Here is a 16,803-nt window from a genome sequence, read left to right on the forward strand (position 1 = left end):
ATAACACAGGAGTAGTACCACTGAAGGATTTTACTGGAATGACCCACTCCGACAGTAGCAAGAAGGTTAACATCCTCAACAGTTTTCATCGGTCTTTAACAAAGACGAGCGAACAGATACCATCCTAGACAAAGGTCGCAGCCCTTATGAGGACATATGCCGTCCATAACAAATGGACTCGAAGGTGTGAGAAAGTTGCTCTCCAACCTCCAGATCCACAAGGCAACTGGTCCAGATGGAGTTGCCTTTAGATTACTGAAAGAGTTTTCTGATAAGATTGCTTCAATGTTTTAGGTACTCTTCCAGACATCTCTAAACCAAGCATCTATCCCAGTAGAGTGGAAGACAGCAAATGTGGTACCTATTTACAAAAAAGGGGAGAAGAATAAAGCGGAAAATTATCGTCCAGTCAGTTTAACATGTGACATGCAAGATGCTGGATCGACTCCAAATGTCAGACTAACGTCATCTTACTAGACTTTCAAAGGCCTTTGACAAGGTTCCTTACAAGCATCTTCTATATAAGTTAAACCACTATGGGGTTAGACACAGTCATCTACAATGGATCAAAGACTTCCTTGTAGTCAAGACCCAACAAGTGTTACTGGAGGGTGTTACATCATCTACAGCCCCAGTACAATCAGGAGTGCCCCCTTGGACCGTTGCTGTTCCTTTTGTTTATCAATGACCTACCAGATTGTGTCTCAGAGGGATCAACAGCAAGATTATTTGCAGATGACTGTGCCCTCTACAGGAATATCAGAAAGGAGGAGGATGTCATCAAGCTTCAAGAAGACCTATATAGAAGCTCTACAGCAATGGGAGGGTAATTGGTTAATGGAGTTCCACCCCAAGAAATGTCAAGTACTGCATGTCACCAACAAAAGGAAGTGTGTAGAATACCCCTATAACATCCATGGACACACCCTTGAAGTGGTTGATTCTGCCAAGTACCTTGGGGTTAATATCCACAAGAGCTTAAAATGGACTCAGCACATCAACCAGATCACCAAGAAAGCAAACTCAACATCAGCTTTTCTTTGGCGTGACATCCATCAATGCCAACGTGAGACCAAAGCCCTATGCTATAAGACATTAACCCTTCCCTTATTGGAATATACAAGGGAACTATCTGGGACCCGCATACGGCAGAAAACATCAACAAGATTGAGATGGTACAGAGGAGAGCTGCTAGAATGGTAATGAATGATTTTAGGACAACCAGCAGTGTCTCCAATATGATCCAGTAACTCAACTGGCCCTTACTACAGGAGCATAGAGCCCAGGCCAGAAGTATTATAATGTACCAGATTGTGTATCAGCTGATTGACATACCATCTACACCCCTAATACCAACCATTTCTCCAAGAGGGAACAACATCACCTTCCTTGTGCTGTATGCCAGGACTACAGTTTACCAGAAATTGTTTTTTCCAGATGGGATTAGGATTTGGAACTCTTTACCATCTGAGGCTGTCAATGCAACATCCTTAGACATGCAGCTTCAAATGCCAGATCCAGTCCCCCAGTATCCGACCATAAACAACCTGGATTTTAAACTTTTAAATACACTTGTAAATTTTTATTTTAATCACATAAGACGTCCTTGCACCACACGGTATGAAAATACACTTTAAGTGCTAGGTGAAATACGTACCATACAGGAGGAAGAAGAAGACTTGTGTAGATAGAAGAGATCTTACACTGAATAAACTTTAATCATTATACTTGTCTAAAAAAAAAAAAAAAAAACCATTACAATATCAGACCAAAGATGATCAAGGTTTTGTAATTAAAGAGAAAATTAAAATGTGGTTATAAACCTAAAGAGCAAAATAAGTTCATTAACCCTTTCTCGACAATAAAAGTTAATATCAACAGCGATAAAAATGACCTCAATTAATTCACGCAGTATATATACATTTACTTTTTCTGACTACTTCATTCCAAATACCTTTTAAAGGTTATTTAGCATTTATCATGACATAAATCTATCTCATATGCCTGCATGATGTTATTTTAATTAAATTCAAGAGATATTTGTGCTCATTAATTGTTACATAATCTCACTATTATAATAGTTCAGCATTTGGCCCTAGGTGATTTATAGTTAATTTTATTTCCATTTTGTTATTTTGTTCAAAACAAGCCATTATTTATCAGTCAGAGAAAATCAACAGGCTAATTAAATCACACCTCCATACAGCATCCAAACATTGGATTGGTTTAAAAAGTACAGCATTAATTTTCAAAATTTGGGAATACCTATTGAGACACAAATAAGAGAATGATGTCATAATGAGAGAAAGGTAAGATAATGATGTTGTGATGAGACACAGGTAAGAGAATATTGTCATAATGAGAAACTGGTAAGACAATGATGTTATGATGAGACACAGGTAAGAGAATGATGTCATGATGACACACAGGTAAGAGAATGATGTCATAATGAGAGAAAGGTAAGATAATGATGTCATATTGGGACACAGGCAAGAAAATGATGTCATAATGAGAAACAGGTAAGACAATGATGTTATGATGAGACACAGGTAAGAGAATGATGTTATGATGACACACAGGCAAGAGAATGATGTCATAATGAGAAACCGGTAAGAGAACGATGTTATGATGAGACACAGGTAAGATAATGTCATAATGAGAGAGAGAGAGGTAAATGATGTCATAATGAGAGACAAGTAAACAATGTCATAATGATCGAGAGACAAGTAAATGATGTCATAATGAGAGACCGGTGGAAGCATGATATCATTATTATCAAAGTCTACTATAATCTTCAGAACTTTAAGGATCAAATAATCCATTTCCATTGTTCTGAGGTATCTTAAAGATAGCTATTTTTATGTTCCCCAAACAAAGTTTGGGAACATATTGTTTTTACTCTGTTTCTTATTCTTATTATTATTATTAAGGTCTTCCGTTTCCAACGGAAGACCTTCTAGTGATTCTACTGTTTTTTCTTATTATTATTATTATTTTTTTTTTTTCCCTTTCGTCTCCGAGACCGTTGGATGGATTTTCCTGAAACTTTCACAGGTTATAGGGAACGATGGTACCTCGAGGCATTTTTTTCATTTTTTCAAAATTCACTTCCGTTCGTCAGATACGTCCGATTTTCCGGTTTTTGAAAGAAACTTTGTCCGGGGGTAAACTTGAAAACCACTAAAGATAATCGAATGAAACTTTCAGAGATGATAGATCTATTTTCTCTATGGTGCATGCACGTAATATTTTTTGTCGCCGTCACTTCCGGTCGTCACCGGAAGTGATTAAATAAATCATCAATTTCAAACTTTTTTCTTTCAAATTGAAACCTATTTCGGTTTACTATATCTCGTTCTAATTCTCAAAAAATGATGACCCCACCGGAAGTTGAATCTTCAACTTCCGGTTATATCAAATAAAGACTATTCATTATCTCATTTTTCAGTGCCATAAATCTCGGTCATGAAACTAGTTAATGAGTTGAGTTTTACATATATTATAGTCACTATAAATGTCTAGAGTAACGTCAAATATTTTTGTAAAATTTACTTCCGGTCGGCAAATACGGCTTATTAGCTGTTTTCGTTGTCCAGCGTTTTTTCTCAGAAACGGTAAAAGATAGAGTCACCAAATTTTCAGAGTTAATAGATCTCACTTTGTAGGCGTGCAGTATGGGGTTAAGAATGTTTGCCGTCACTTCCGGTCGTCACCGGAAGTGATTGATGTATCATGAATTTCAAACTTTTTTTTTCAAATTGAAACCTATATCGGTTTACTAGGTCTTGTTCCAATTCTCAAAAAATGTTGACCCCACCGGAAGTTGAAACTCCAACTTCCGGTTATATCAAAGAAAGATTATTCATTCTCTCATTTTTCAGTGCCATAAATCTCGGTCATAAAACAAGTTCATGATTTGAATTTCAGGTATGTTATAGACACTATAATTGTCTAGATTATGTATTTAAATATTTTTCTAAAATTCACTTCCGGTCGTGAGATATGGGGTGGACATATTCAAATCTTGTTTTTTCAGTTTCTCAATAATGAATATAGATAGACGTTTGAAACTTGTAGAGTTGATCAACTAGCATTAGTCCATTGTACACATGCATTCAATTTTTTCGTCCGTCACTTCCGGTCTATACCGGAAGTATTTGAAAAAATGTTGATTTTCCAATTTCTTCGAGTGATTTCTCAGAGATGGCTGGATATATTTTCTTGAAATTTTCAGGAATAATGTCTTATGAAATGACCTTGCTATAGGTATTTTTGTTTTACAAAATTCACTTCCGGTCGGAAAATATGGCCGATTTTCTGTTTCTCAAAAGGAATTTTGTCCAGCACTTTTCTTGGAAAAGGTAAGATATAGGTTCATCATATATTCAGGAATGATCAATCTCCGTTTGTAAGCGTGCAGTAGGGGGTTGAACATGTCGACCGTCACTTCCTGTCGTCACCGGAAGTGATGGAAAGAATCGCAAATTTCAAACTTTTTCTTTTAAATTGAAACCTATCCTAGTTTATCAACTCTCTTTCAAAGTGTCAAAATAATATTGAGTCTGTCGGTGGTCAAAACGACTACTTCCGGTTTCTTGATAAAATATCTTTTTACTTTTCGTCTCTTTGTCCCCATAAATCTCGTTTATATTTGAAGTCTTTCATATGATTTTCACATGTCTTAATAAAAGTATCAACTTCTAGAGTTTTGATAATTTTGTTTTTCAAAATTACTTCCGGTCGGTAGTAACTTGCTACTTTTTCTTTCTTTAGTCTACTTGTTTTTGTTGAGAACTCTTTCAGATAGAGACGTGAAATTTTCAGGGAATATAGACAGTAAAGAATCGATGTCATTTATAGGAAAACGCATCTGAATAGTACTTCCGGTCGTCACCGGAAGTTACGAGAAAGGAGTAAAAAATTCGATAATACATTTCTCATTCACTGTTAAGGCACATTTTCTGATACATTTAAATGGTTTTCGTAGGAATAGAAAGCTCTTTACCGGAAGTGGTCTAACGGAAGACCTACTCATTACTAGTAATGAGTGTCTAGTTATTATTATTCTTTTTCTCCGGTACTTTTTTGTCCGGTAGTGTTCTCAGAAACTACAAAAGGGATCGATATGAAACTTTCCAGGATGATAGTATAGCGTTTGTAGATGTGCATAGTGATAGTCATTTTGTCTGCACATGCATGCACGCGCGCGCACTGCAATTTTGGTACAAAAATTGGAAAATCAGAATATTAAAGGGATCGATATGAAACCTAAATAGGATGGTAGTATATCATTTGTAGATATGAAAAATGATAAAAATTTTGTCTGCACGCGCACGCATGCGCGTGCACATGCATTACAAAATTTGTACACTAACTTTGGAATCAGTGTAACTTTTTTGTTGTTCATTGAAATGGCTTGATATTCATATCATAGGTAAATATTGAGACCCTTAACTGATTTGCATGGTCAAAATTACCAATTTGCACGCGCATGCACGTGTGCTTCATTTTGATTGGATAGTACTAAAACGTTTGTAACTATTTTATTTATGAAGCGAATGAGTTGATATTCACAGCATACGTAGACAATATGTGTATCTATATATTGGTTTAACAAAAAATGCCAACGCATACGCGCATGACGTTTTTCAAATGTTCGATTTTTAAAGGACGATAACGTTTTTGTTTTTCATGAAATTCTATTGATATGAGGGATTTAGATGTGTCTTGGTACTCCTTACAAATTGCTGTGGTTAGAATTACTGCTCAGCACGTGCATGCACGTGTGCTGACTTCTGATTGGACGATTTTAAAATCGCTATAACTTCCTTATATTTGGTGGAAACGTTATGAAATTCATACTGTGGGTATATGATACAAATGCCTGTTGAACGACATCAACAGAAATTCGAAATCATACACGCGTGCGCGTGTATGCACGTGCAACGCTTTCTTTCATTTCTTGGTACTGAAATGACCATATTAAACGTACTACACGTAATTAAAGGATAAAATAAAATGATTTTTTGCTATAGATTCACAAGGACATCACATTTTATTTGGGGGAGGTTTGGGGAACATATGTAACGGTCCCCGTTACAATTAGAACTAGTTTATTATTATGATTATCAATCTTTCCACACAGCCATAAAATCATCTTTAAGAAAAAAAACATGTCCCACTCACAAAGTCAGCTGAGTTTCATTCAGATTATTAACTTCATTTGCACATAATCTGACAGTCATACATAATTAATAAGTCATATTGTCCAACATTCAGACTGCATGCAATACATAAATAATGTATGCAGGGCTCACACTGGACCAAAATTTTGTGTCGCAACCTGGCGTGCATCGACTCATACACGTTTACTGTAGATCTATATTTCATGTATATTATTCAAGAGGCATATACAACATATCATATCTCTGATTATTCTTACACAATTTATACAACATAGCTTTGTTTAGCTTTTATCACAAATCTCTATAATTATTAGGATATTGTGAAAATCGATTGTATTTCAGCAGATTGCTTTTTAGTCAGTCTGATGACATTGCAGCACAATCATGGTTTTATTTCTAAATATTGTTTTTGGCTATTAAGTTGACTCAATTCTATTTCATACCAGAAAAAAATAGGAGTATTTCATAGCATATAAACTGGCTATATTAAATAAAGACAAGAAATGAGTTTCTAAATGTTTATTAATCATTTTAGTAGTGTAAATGACATATATTACTCATTAAATTTGCAGTCTAGAAAAAGTCACTGATGACAGTTACTGAAAATTGATTACTGTAATACATAACACATGATCATAGTTTCACATCACATTTTCACTGAATAATCCTGTTTTCATCTTGAAATCCAGAATGACAAAGTGGTCCTTTGGTGAATCTCATCATGTAGAGGAGAAGGGACTTCATGAAGTCTGAAACAAATTTTAAATGGCTTAAGATGATGTGAAGTCAAAAGATGACAGGGTAGCAATTTCAAATGAACCTACTGTTTTGCGTTTCCTCATGGCCATTTTCTAAATAGATCAAACTAAAGACCTAAAGAATAATGCAATTTCCCAACATTCCTCTATTTATACACTATACTAACGTCAAATGGATTAGAAAATATAGCTGAACATTCTGGTTTACCTTTCTAGATGAAATCGCTTTTGTACTGTGATGAACCGACAAATTAAATTTTAATTATTTTTATTAACACGGAAGTATCTTCCATTGACTAGATTGTGTGCACAATCACACGCTTTTTATTCCATCCAGTACAAAACAGATAGCTCCCCAGTAATGACTCGGGGTATGTCTATATTTACGATATGTACTGTAGGCAACTGGCACGCGCAAAGTTCATTTCATTCACACCTACCTGCACATAGAGGATCAACCCTTTGTTTTGTGTAAACTGCTAAATAAACAAGACGCCCCTAAGTATTATTGTTCCCATGCGACAGGGTATCCACATTCTGCACAGGTAAAACAGCCCTGAGGCTGTTTGGATGCCAACAGCTGAAATTCAAAATGGCGCGCGAATACTAAAATACGAAATGTCCGTGTCGCATTTCCGGAATTTCTGTCGCATTTTTTTCTGAAAAATCGCAAAATGCGACAAATGCGATGTGCAGCGCGAGCCCTGGTATGTGATACCATCTCAATCATGGCAAAGAATTTGTTCATTGAAAACTATCCTGCAGTGTTCATCACGTTTATTTATGTTAAAACTATCCTGCAGTGTTCATCACGTTTATTTATGTTAAAACTATCCTGCAGTGTTCATCACGTTTATTTATGTTAAAACTATCCTGCAGTGTTAATCACGTTTATTTATGTTAAACTGTTAATTTCAATAATAGAATTACTAAAACGAGACATTTTATGAAACTGGTATTAATGTAAAGAACTGCACGCTTTTCTTGTAAAACATCATGTACCATGCAGTTATAATTAAAGGACGGGTGTTTATTAATGCATAGCATCAACATTATACAGTAACTAGTTTTGTTTATGTACATTAACTAGTTTAAAAACACTGAATTTTAGCAAACTGGATAATTCCTACCATATTAATTAACATACAGCTGATTTCCTTTGAACAGATCACAGTCTAGCAACCCTCAGCAATGTTTTTTGTTGTTGGTACTGTTATGATCTCTGTTTTAATAACATCAATGGATTAGAACCGTGATTGAACTTTAGGGACATTTTCTTGGACAATATGCGTCACATTTAGCAGTTGTTTTCACGCAATTAATAAAATATGTCAACTGAATCGTTCACCAGACGTCAAGACTGACACAAACAGCATTCAAGAGTTGTTAAGACTGAGATTACAGGGAATTCAATAGTTGAAGATGGGAGAAAACATCTCTAATAACAGATAATGTATTTTGATATTAAAAGAGCTTTCTGATTAAATAAATTGACTTTCTCAAATTATATGTCAGATATATAATTTACAGTATCATCTTTGCATTCAGAAAATTGTTGTATGTGCTTTAACTGCTTTTAAAAATATGCAGGAGCTGCATGGTTTATTAAGCATTTAATTTACAAACAGGAGATCCAGACCTGGGCCACAATGCTCACATACTGTGGTCCTTACAAACTTTAATCTGCACTACCTGAGGATGATCACATACCATGCAATTGTCACTCTGTTATTTTTGTGAAGAAGATTTTTAAAATTTCACCCATATATAATATTCCACATAAAACTCTAAATCCATATTGTTACCCAAACCTACTTCTGGATCATCGATTTGATCAAACTTGAATCTACACTAACATATGACTAACGTGAAGATGCTTGAATGTTAATTTTACTATCTAAATCTTTATTCCTGCTTCTTGCATGGTCAGCTGTTCTTGAAAACAAGATTTTAGAGATTTCCTCATGTTGTAAAATAAACTTCTGGTACCCTATTGAACGAGGCTCTATTCAACTCTCGCCCCTTTCAAGGGGTATGAATCTGAAGTACCTGAGGATCAATGCTGATATAATAATATGACTGATCATGGCCCTGATGTTCTTGAGAAGATTAATTTACAAAATATTCCCCATATATTGCCATGTAAAACTTAGATCCCCCATTGTGGCTGCACCCTACCCTCTAGGGCCATGACTTGGAATCTGTTTATTTGATGATGCTTGCCTATTAACATGATTAATCATAGCCTAGCAGTTCATGAGATTTTTAGACTTTTTACTATATTTCCATGCAAAACTTTGATCCCCTATAGTGGCCTCTGCTCTCAACCTACCCCCAAGGGACACAAAATGAACTAATTTCTTTGAATCTGTACTTCCTGATGATGCTTGCATACTAATCATGCCCTTTTGCTCTTGAGAAAGATTTTAAAATCTTTCCCCCAATATATTCCTAATTTTCTACATACCGTATAATGGGTATTTTCTGCGGTTGGAAATTTTTTGCAGTTTCACCTGTGACAGTCACTGGTGGCACCTATATTCTGCATTTCCAATTTCTAAGGTTACATTATACCTATATGTAACTAATCATGTACTGTGATTTTTGCTGATATTTTCCATCTGCAAAATTCCACCCAAAAAATGGACAACCGCAGTTTATGATAAATAAAACTTTGTTCCCCATTCGTTGCCCCATCCTACCCTTGGTGGCCATGATTTGAACAAACTTTAATTAGTACTACATTAAGATGTTTGCATTATACTTACACGACTAATCATGGCCTTGCTGTTCTTAAAATAAAGATTTTTCCTAGATATATACTCCATATATAACCCATGAATGTAACTTCCGGTAATTATATACTTTCTTTTACATTGATCATGTTGATTAATCGAATGAAATTACATGAACTTTTTTTGTGTTAACATTTATGTTTGATATATCTAAAGAGATCTTTTGTTTTTCAATATTCAAATATAACATTCGAATTTGAGTGGCAAATGGAATACCAGAAGTGCTATATTTCACACTGATGACCATGCATGGTCATCAGGAACAATAAAGGGATATAACACGAAATATAGTCGTGAAAAACTCCTGGTTATATATCCATTGATGAGGGTTACTTTTATGGTAGATCAATGGCAAAGATATAAATATTGAAATGAATGGACCAGAAAGAACTTTGTGGTGGTTGATTGATTGTATATTGTTTAATGTCCCTCTCCCTGATTTTTCACTAAAATATGGAGATGTCACCAAATACCGGTGAAGGGCTTTAAATTTAGGCATTATATGCTCTGTGCTTACGGCCATTGAGTAGTGAAGGTAATTTTGCATGCCACACCTACTGTGACATGGGACATCCATTTTTAAGGTCATCTCCAAGGACCCATGACATCACACCTGATGCCAAGCAATTGGCGTTGGAACTGTCACTACCTGTTTTAACAACTTCGTTGATGATAAAAGTAGAATTTTAGAGTTATTTTGAATTGAAGTTTTGAGTAAAACTTCATTCCATTCCTTGCATTGTTTTATTCGGGTGTGGTAAGGTACAGACCCCTACTACTATTATTACCGACAAAATTAGCGGTTCCTGTAATAAAAAGGTAGTGTTTTTATTTATGTTTATTTTGCTACATTAATCCGTGAATATTAATAGCTTAAAACTTTCATGGATTTCGATCAAAATAGTCTATATTTTGGTAACATTTAGGCCCCTGTCCTGTGAATATGTGAACATTTATTCCAATCCGAATCACTGGGTAAGAACCTTCAATTGTTTCAGACACAATTAACAGATGAAGTTCTACATCCTTTTGAAGATAACATTTCATACGCAGTCTTAAAAATATTTAAATAAAATAGTAATAAGTACGCAAACATCGTACCTGGGTGGGGTAGAAATAAAATGCCCTCCTTAGACTTGTGTCTGTCAAAACGAAACCTAAACATTATCTCCTAGACTTTATTTGTGATTTCTATCTCCTACTTACTGTTCTGAATCACAGCTCTGTTGTTATGGAATCTCTTATTTCCCTCACTCGTTTTAAATAAGATTATATATCATGAATTGCCTCTTGTTGCTTCGTATGTAATCATTTTCCACGGAAAATTTATGTTGGAACTCTTTAGTTAGTGGAGATCACAAATGATTACTTTCGTTTCTTAAAATAAGTCGTACCAATGTATTTCGCTAATAGTCAATATTCGCACAACATATACATGAAAAAAAATGTCACTCATGAGTTCCATGTACAGTATAGCAACAACAACAACACCCATATAAAAAAAAAAAAAAAAGAAGAAGAAAAAGAAAAGATTGTTACTTGAGATTCAATTTCATGAAATTAATCAAATCAAATCCAGTAAGTTGTTTTTTAAAAACACACTTTGTTTTTGCTTTTATTTGATGCACATGCACTCACATATTATTGACACGTGTGACCTTCAAAATATCTGGGATTTCTCATTTTAGAATGGTGTTTGGGAGCGCAAATAAATATGTACGTGTGTATCTTTGTAGAAACAAGGCTATATATTTAGAGTTCCAAAATTTATTCAAATCCGAATATATCAATAAATTTTATAAACATGAATTTCACAAAAACGTGTTTTAACATATCCGAATTTACAAAGAACAAAATGGAAAGGTTCACAAACAAAGAATTTTGATGAATCATCCTCTCATGCAAACTGACACGTTTCACCTTTGATAGACCCGCCTACTTGAGTGTAAATTAATCCATGAAATAAACTATAGAGTGTTGGAAAAATTCAGGATAAAGTTTTTTATAACATTAATTTACAACAGTAAAAAGAGTGAGAGATAAGCATAACCAAATTAAAGAAAATACAATCCTAACATCCAATCTATTAAAATTAGATCATATATGATATCCGCTCACCTACCTATGTGTAGCGATAGTAGATGAGCGGATCATGGGATTTAATTTTAATTAGATTGTCCTAACATCTTAGTTTAAATTTTATAGATTGTAAAAATTAATTACCACTAACCTAGCTATAGTGAAACAGGAGAGAGGTGTCAAAGTTAAGAATTGTGAACACCTGTGAAAATGTGCTCCCTCAAGATCAAACATGAAAATAATTGATTTTCAATTATGGATTTATAAATACTTAGATCTGCTTAGATCCGCACCTTTGAGCGTACATAGTGTATGAAAAGGGTGCTATATAAATATGGTATTATTATTATTAATACTTAATCCAAAAAGTAAAGAAAATTCGCAATTATAAAATCACAATTAATGATTTATAAACCCTATATCAAACACTTGTACACGACAGTTTAACCTGTTTATCAATTCTAGAATGGAAATCGATAGGATTTCGTTTTAGTGTTAATAGACTGCACGTTTGCAAAATTATATTGGATGAAAGGTGAAGGTAACGAACAGTGATCAACCTCATAACTCCAATAAGCAATACAAAATAGATCGTTGGGCAAACACGGAGCCCTGGATATACCAGAGGTGGGATCTGTGCCTAGGAGTAAAACATTTTCTATTGATATATTCTACTGTAAATACATGTAATTGTAAATAAATTGTTAAATCTTTTGAATTGTGTAGAATGTTGTGGTATTGGGTTTTGCTGGTCTTCGGTAAATTCTGACCCATAACGCATTATACAAGGCGGGATCAGTCATAACACATTCTGTACAAAGCAGGATCAGTCATAACGCATTCTACAAGGCAGGATCAGTCATAACGCATTCTGTACAAGGCAGGATCAGTCATAACACATTCTGTACAAGGCAAGATCAGTCATAACACATTCTGTACAAGGCAGGATCAGTCCTGGTGCATTTTACAAGGCAGGATCAGTCATAGCGCATTTTACAAGGCAGGATCAGTCATAACAGATTCTACAAGGCAAGATCAGTCATAACACATTCTATACAAGGCAGGATCAGTCATAACGCATTCTACAAGGCAGGATCAGTCATAACGCATTCTACAAGGCGGGATCAGTCATAACGCATTCTACAAGGCGGGATCAGTCATAACGCATTTTACATCTGTGCAAGGCGGGATCAGTCATGAATAACGCATTTTACATCTGTACAAAGGGGGACTAGTGAGGTAATTCAATAAAATAAATACTACATGTAAAGGAAACCTACAGCAGCATTATAAATCGAAAATCCGACATAAAGGAAAGATAGAGAAATGTAAGAGATTTTGTGCATATATTAACCTTCGACTTGGAAGCAGTATCAAAATATCACACCTTGTACTTTAATGAGGATATCACACTACCCTCGAAAGTTGTAGTTCTCCAGCTAATCAATATAGGACTGATTTCACAGGAATTTGTTATGTTTAGGGTGAGTGTAAAGGTCAACAAGGAACCAATGAAGATGAAGCTTATCTAACGGGGAAAAAAATCCTGTCGTAGCATATGTTCCTTATGCACTGTATAGTAGTGGCATTTTACTACTACAGACTGGTAGAGGACAGAATAAAAAAAATCGTGTTCTTCTGGCATCTTTTCTATACAACTTTCAGAAATATGAACTGAAAGAAATCAATAAATTGCAATTCTCTACAATCACAGATGGAATACGACATCCATCGAAACTACCAATACGAAAATATGTATATTACATCACAATGGAACATTTACATATGTAACTACCAATTGAAACTACCAATACGAAAAAATATACATGTTTATGTTTCATCATAAAGGAAATCCAAATAGCGCTTGCAATGAGTGGTACCTGTACAGTGCGATATAAAATCGAAACGAAACGAAATCTATCAAAACGAAACGAAACCAACCGAAACGAAATGAAACCTACCGAAACGAAACCTATCGAAACGAAACAAAACAGATTGTAGAACCGAACTCTTTTAATTATAATGATTAAAAATGGTATCTTAGTTACCAAATATAAATAAAATTCGCCTCCCCTTCGATGTAGGCGGCATTTCTCTTATATTTGTACAAATGTTTTCTTGCTTGAAATCACACATTTAATCAGTAATTTTGAAATTTGTCTTTGATTATTTTCCATTAAAATCTTTATGTCGATCTTTTCTACATTCCTAGTGTGCAAAATATATTTCTCTATGGTTTTCAAAAAATTCACAATTAAACAGAAAATAGGTTTCATCCATTTTGGATCCAACATTACATAATGTACAAATACGTTCTTGTGGAGGTTCATTTAGGTAATGACCGGTTTCAATACGGAGGGGGGAGGGGGGGGGGGGGGGGTCCATCACGGACCTTTCTTGTTTGTTCAGATTCAGTGTTACGTATAGTTCAAGTTGGAAATTATGTTTAAAGATGACATATGTTCGTAATTTAGGAAGAGACGACAGTTTTTGCTTCCAATCTTCTTAAGAATTGAATAATTTCACATAATTTAAATCACAAATACGTAGATAATCGTACAAAGAGCACATAATTAATTTAATCAGTAGTTCTTTCATTTGTAAACACCATAGTCCGTTGTTCCGGTACAGTGTAGCTCCATAAGACTTTGGTAAGATGTTCATCGTCCCTTTGGATTAATCGATTCCATCTTCTTATTAACCAGAACCAGCGCCGCTGTTAACCATTCTAATTCGTTGCTTAACGTGACAACTGAAACCGCGAAAGTATCGAATGCAAGGTGAAGATAACGAACAGTGATCAATCTCATAACTCCTACAAGCAATACAAAATAGATAGTTGGGCAAACACGGACCCCTGGACACACCAGAGGCGGGATCAGGTGCCTAGGAGGAGTAAGCATATAACACGATTTTGTACGATTTCTAACGTTTGACATGTTTTAAATCCCCACACACCTGCACAATAATCTTAAATAGTTAGAACACAAGATTAGACACGTGTTGCAAAAGTTTGAAATCCGAGATCTTTATAACTATGTAATTCTTATACGTACAGACCCTAAAGCTCTGCCTCCAGATTTACCTCGACTTTTCGCTGCAACATTAAAATTCGTTTTCTCGTGAATAACACCGAAATAGCGATGCTGACCTACATAAAGAAGCTCTTCTTCTCCGATTTCAAAATCAAAATTACTTCGCAGGATGTTGTGCTTCCTGAAATGCATTACATTTGATTTCATACAGTTTACATTTAATCTCCACCGTTTACACAAATTAGAAAAAAATATGAAGGAAATTTTGCATATCAACCTCATTTCCAAAACGAATATCAATATCGTCAGCATGTAAATCTTTCCATTTGCAATATTCACTACCATATTTAGCTGTGAAATATCTGTTGCGAGGTCGTTGATAAAGAGAGAAAACAATGTAGGTGATAAGTTGTCACCTTGACGTACGCCAATTGAGCATTGGAACCAATTTGTACGAAGATCGTTGACACAGACACCAGAAAATGTTTTGAATGAAAAGTGAAGATAACGCGAACAGTGATCAATCTCATAACTCCTATGAGATATACAAATTAAGATTTGGACAAGCACGGACCCCTGGATATATCAGATGTGGGGTCAGGTGCCTAGGAGGAGTAAGCATTCACTGTCGACCGGTCACACGTGCCGTGAGCCCCACATCTTGATCTGCAGGCAAACAGAGTCATCCGCAGCAAAACTCAGTGCGCCAAGAACGGTATAACAATCGGTATGAAACACGTCAGACAGCATGATAGGTTGTATAGGCAAACTAGATCGTTATAACGACCATTGAATTTGCGAAATGCTGATATTAAAAGAGACTGTTTAAAACCCTGCATCATCAACTTGTTTGTCACTAAGTAACCTGCTTCGATTGAAAACCACATGTTCAAATAGCGTTATACATTGTACTAATGATTCACATGTACAAATAGCATTATATATTGTACTAATGATTTACATGTACTAATGATTTACATGTACAAATAGCATTATACATTGTACTAATGATTTACATGTACAAATAGCGTTATATATTGTACTAATGATTTACATGTACTAATGATTTGTACATGTACAAATAGCGTTATATATTGTACTAATGATTTACATGTACAAATAGCATTATATATTGTACTAATGATTTACATGTACAAATAGCATTATATATTGTACTAATGATTTACATGTACAAATAGCGTTATACATTGTACTAATGATTTACATGTACAAATAGCATTATATATTGTACTAATGATTTACATGTACTAATGATTTACATGTACAAATAGCGTTATATATCGTACTAATGATTCACATGTACTAATGATTTACATGTACAAATAGCGTTACATGTATATATTGTACTAATGATTTACATGTACAAATAGCGTTATATATTGTACTAATGATTTACATGTACAAATAGTGTTATACATTGTACTAATGACTTACATGCACAAATAGCGTTATACATTGTACTAATGATTTACATGTACTAATGATTTACATGTACAAATAGCGTTACATATTGTACTAATGATTTACATGTACAAATAGCGTTATATATTGTACTAATGATTTACATGTACAAATAGCATTATATATTGTACTAATGATTTACATGTACTAATGATTTACATGTACAAATAGCGTTATACATTGTACTAATGATTTACATGTACAAATAGCATTATATATTGTACTAATGATTTACATGTACTAATGATTTACATGTACAAATAGCGTTATATATTGTACTAATGATTTACTTTAGTTGGAGTTTGTATTGGAGTAAATCTCTATTGACGAAATCAAAATCTTTTTGAAGGTCAATGAAACTAACAAAAGTTGGCTTACGGTCCTGAATAAAATTGGTGAATAAAATTGGTTAAGGTAAAACATGTTCTTCACATTATCTATTTTGTCGGAATCATGCATTTTTTGCGTC

At 34.5% G+C, this 16,803-nt stretch overlaps 1 protein-coding gene across 1 annotated transcript in view; it reads right to left on the reverse strand.

The window, feature by feature from the left end:
* Nucleotides 1–12,007, reverse strand: part of LOC125654333 (beta-TrCP-like) — a 55,007-nt gene extending 43,000 nt beyond the window's left edge. The window contains exon 1 of the mRNA XM_048884273.2: nt 10,945–12,007. The gene's annotated coding sequence lies outside the window, so the exon portion shown is untranslated. The remainder of the gene's footprint in view (nt 1–10,944) is intronic.
* Nucleotides 12,008–16,803: the final 4,796 nt, after the last annotated feature.

This window comes from Ostrea edulis, chromosome 7, assembly GCF_947568905.1.
Source record: "Ostrea edulis chromosome 7, xbOstEdul1.1, whole genome shotgun sequence".
In the NCBI taxonomy this organism is placed as follows: Eukaryota; Metazoa; Mollusca; class Bivalvia; order Ostreida; family Ostreidae; genus Ostrea; species Ostrea edulis.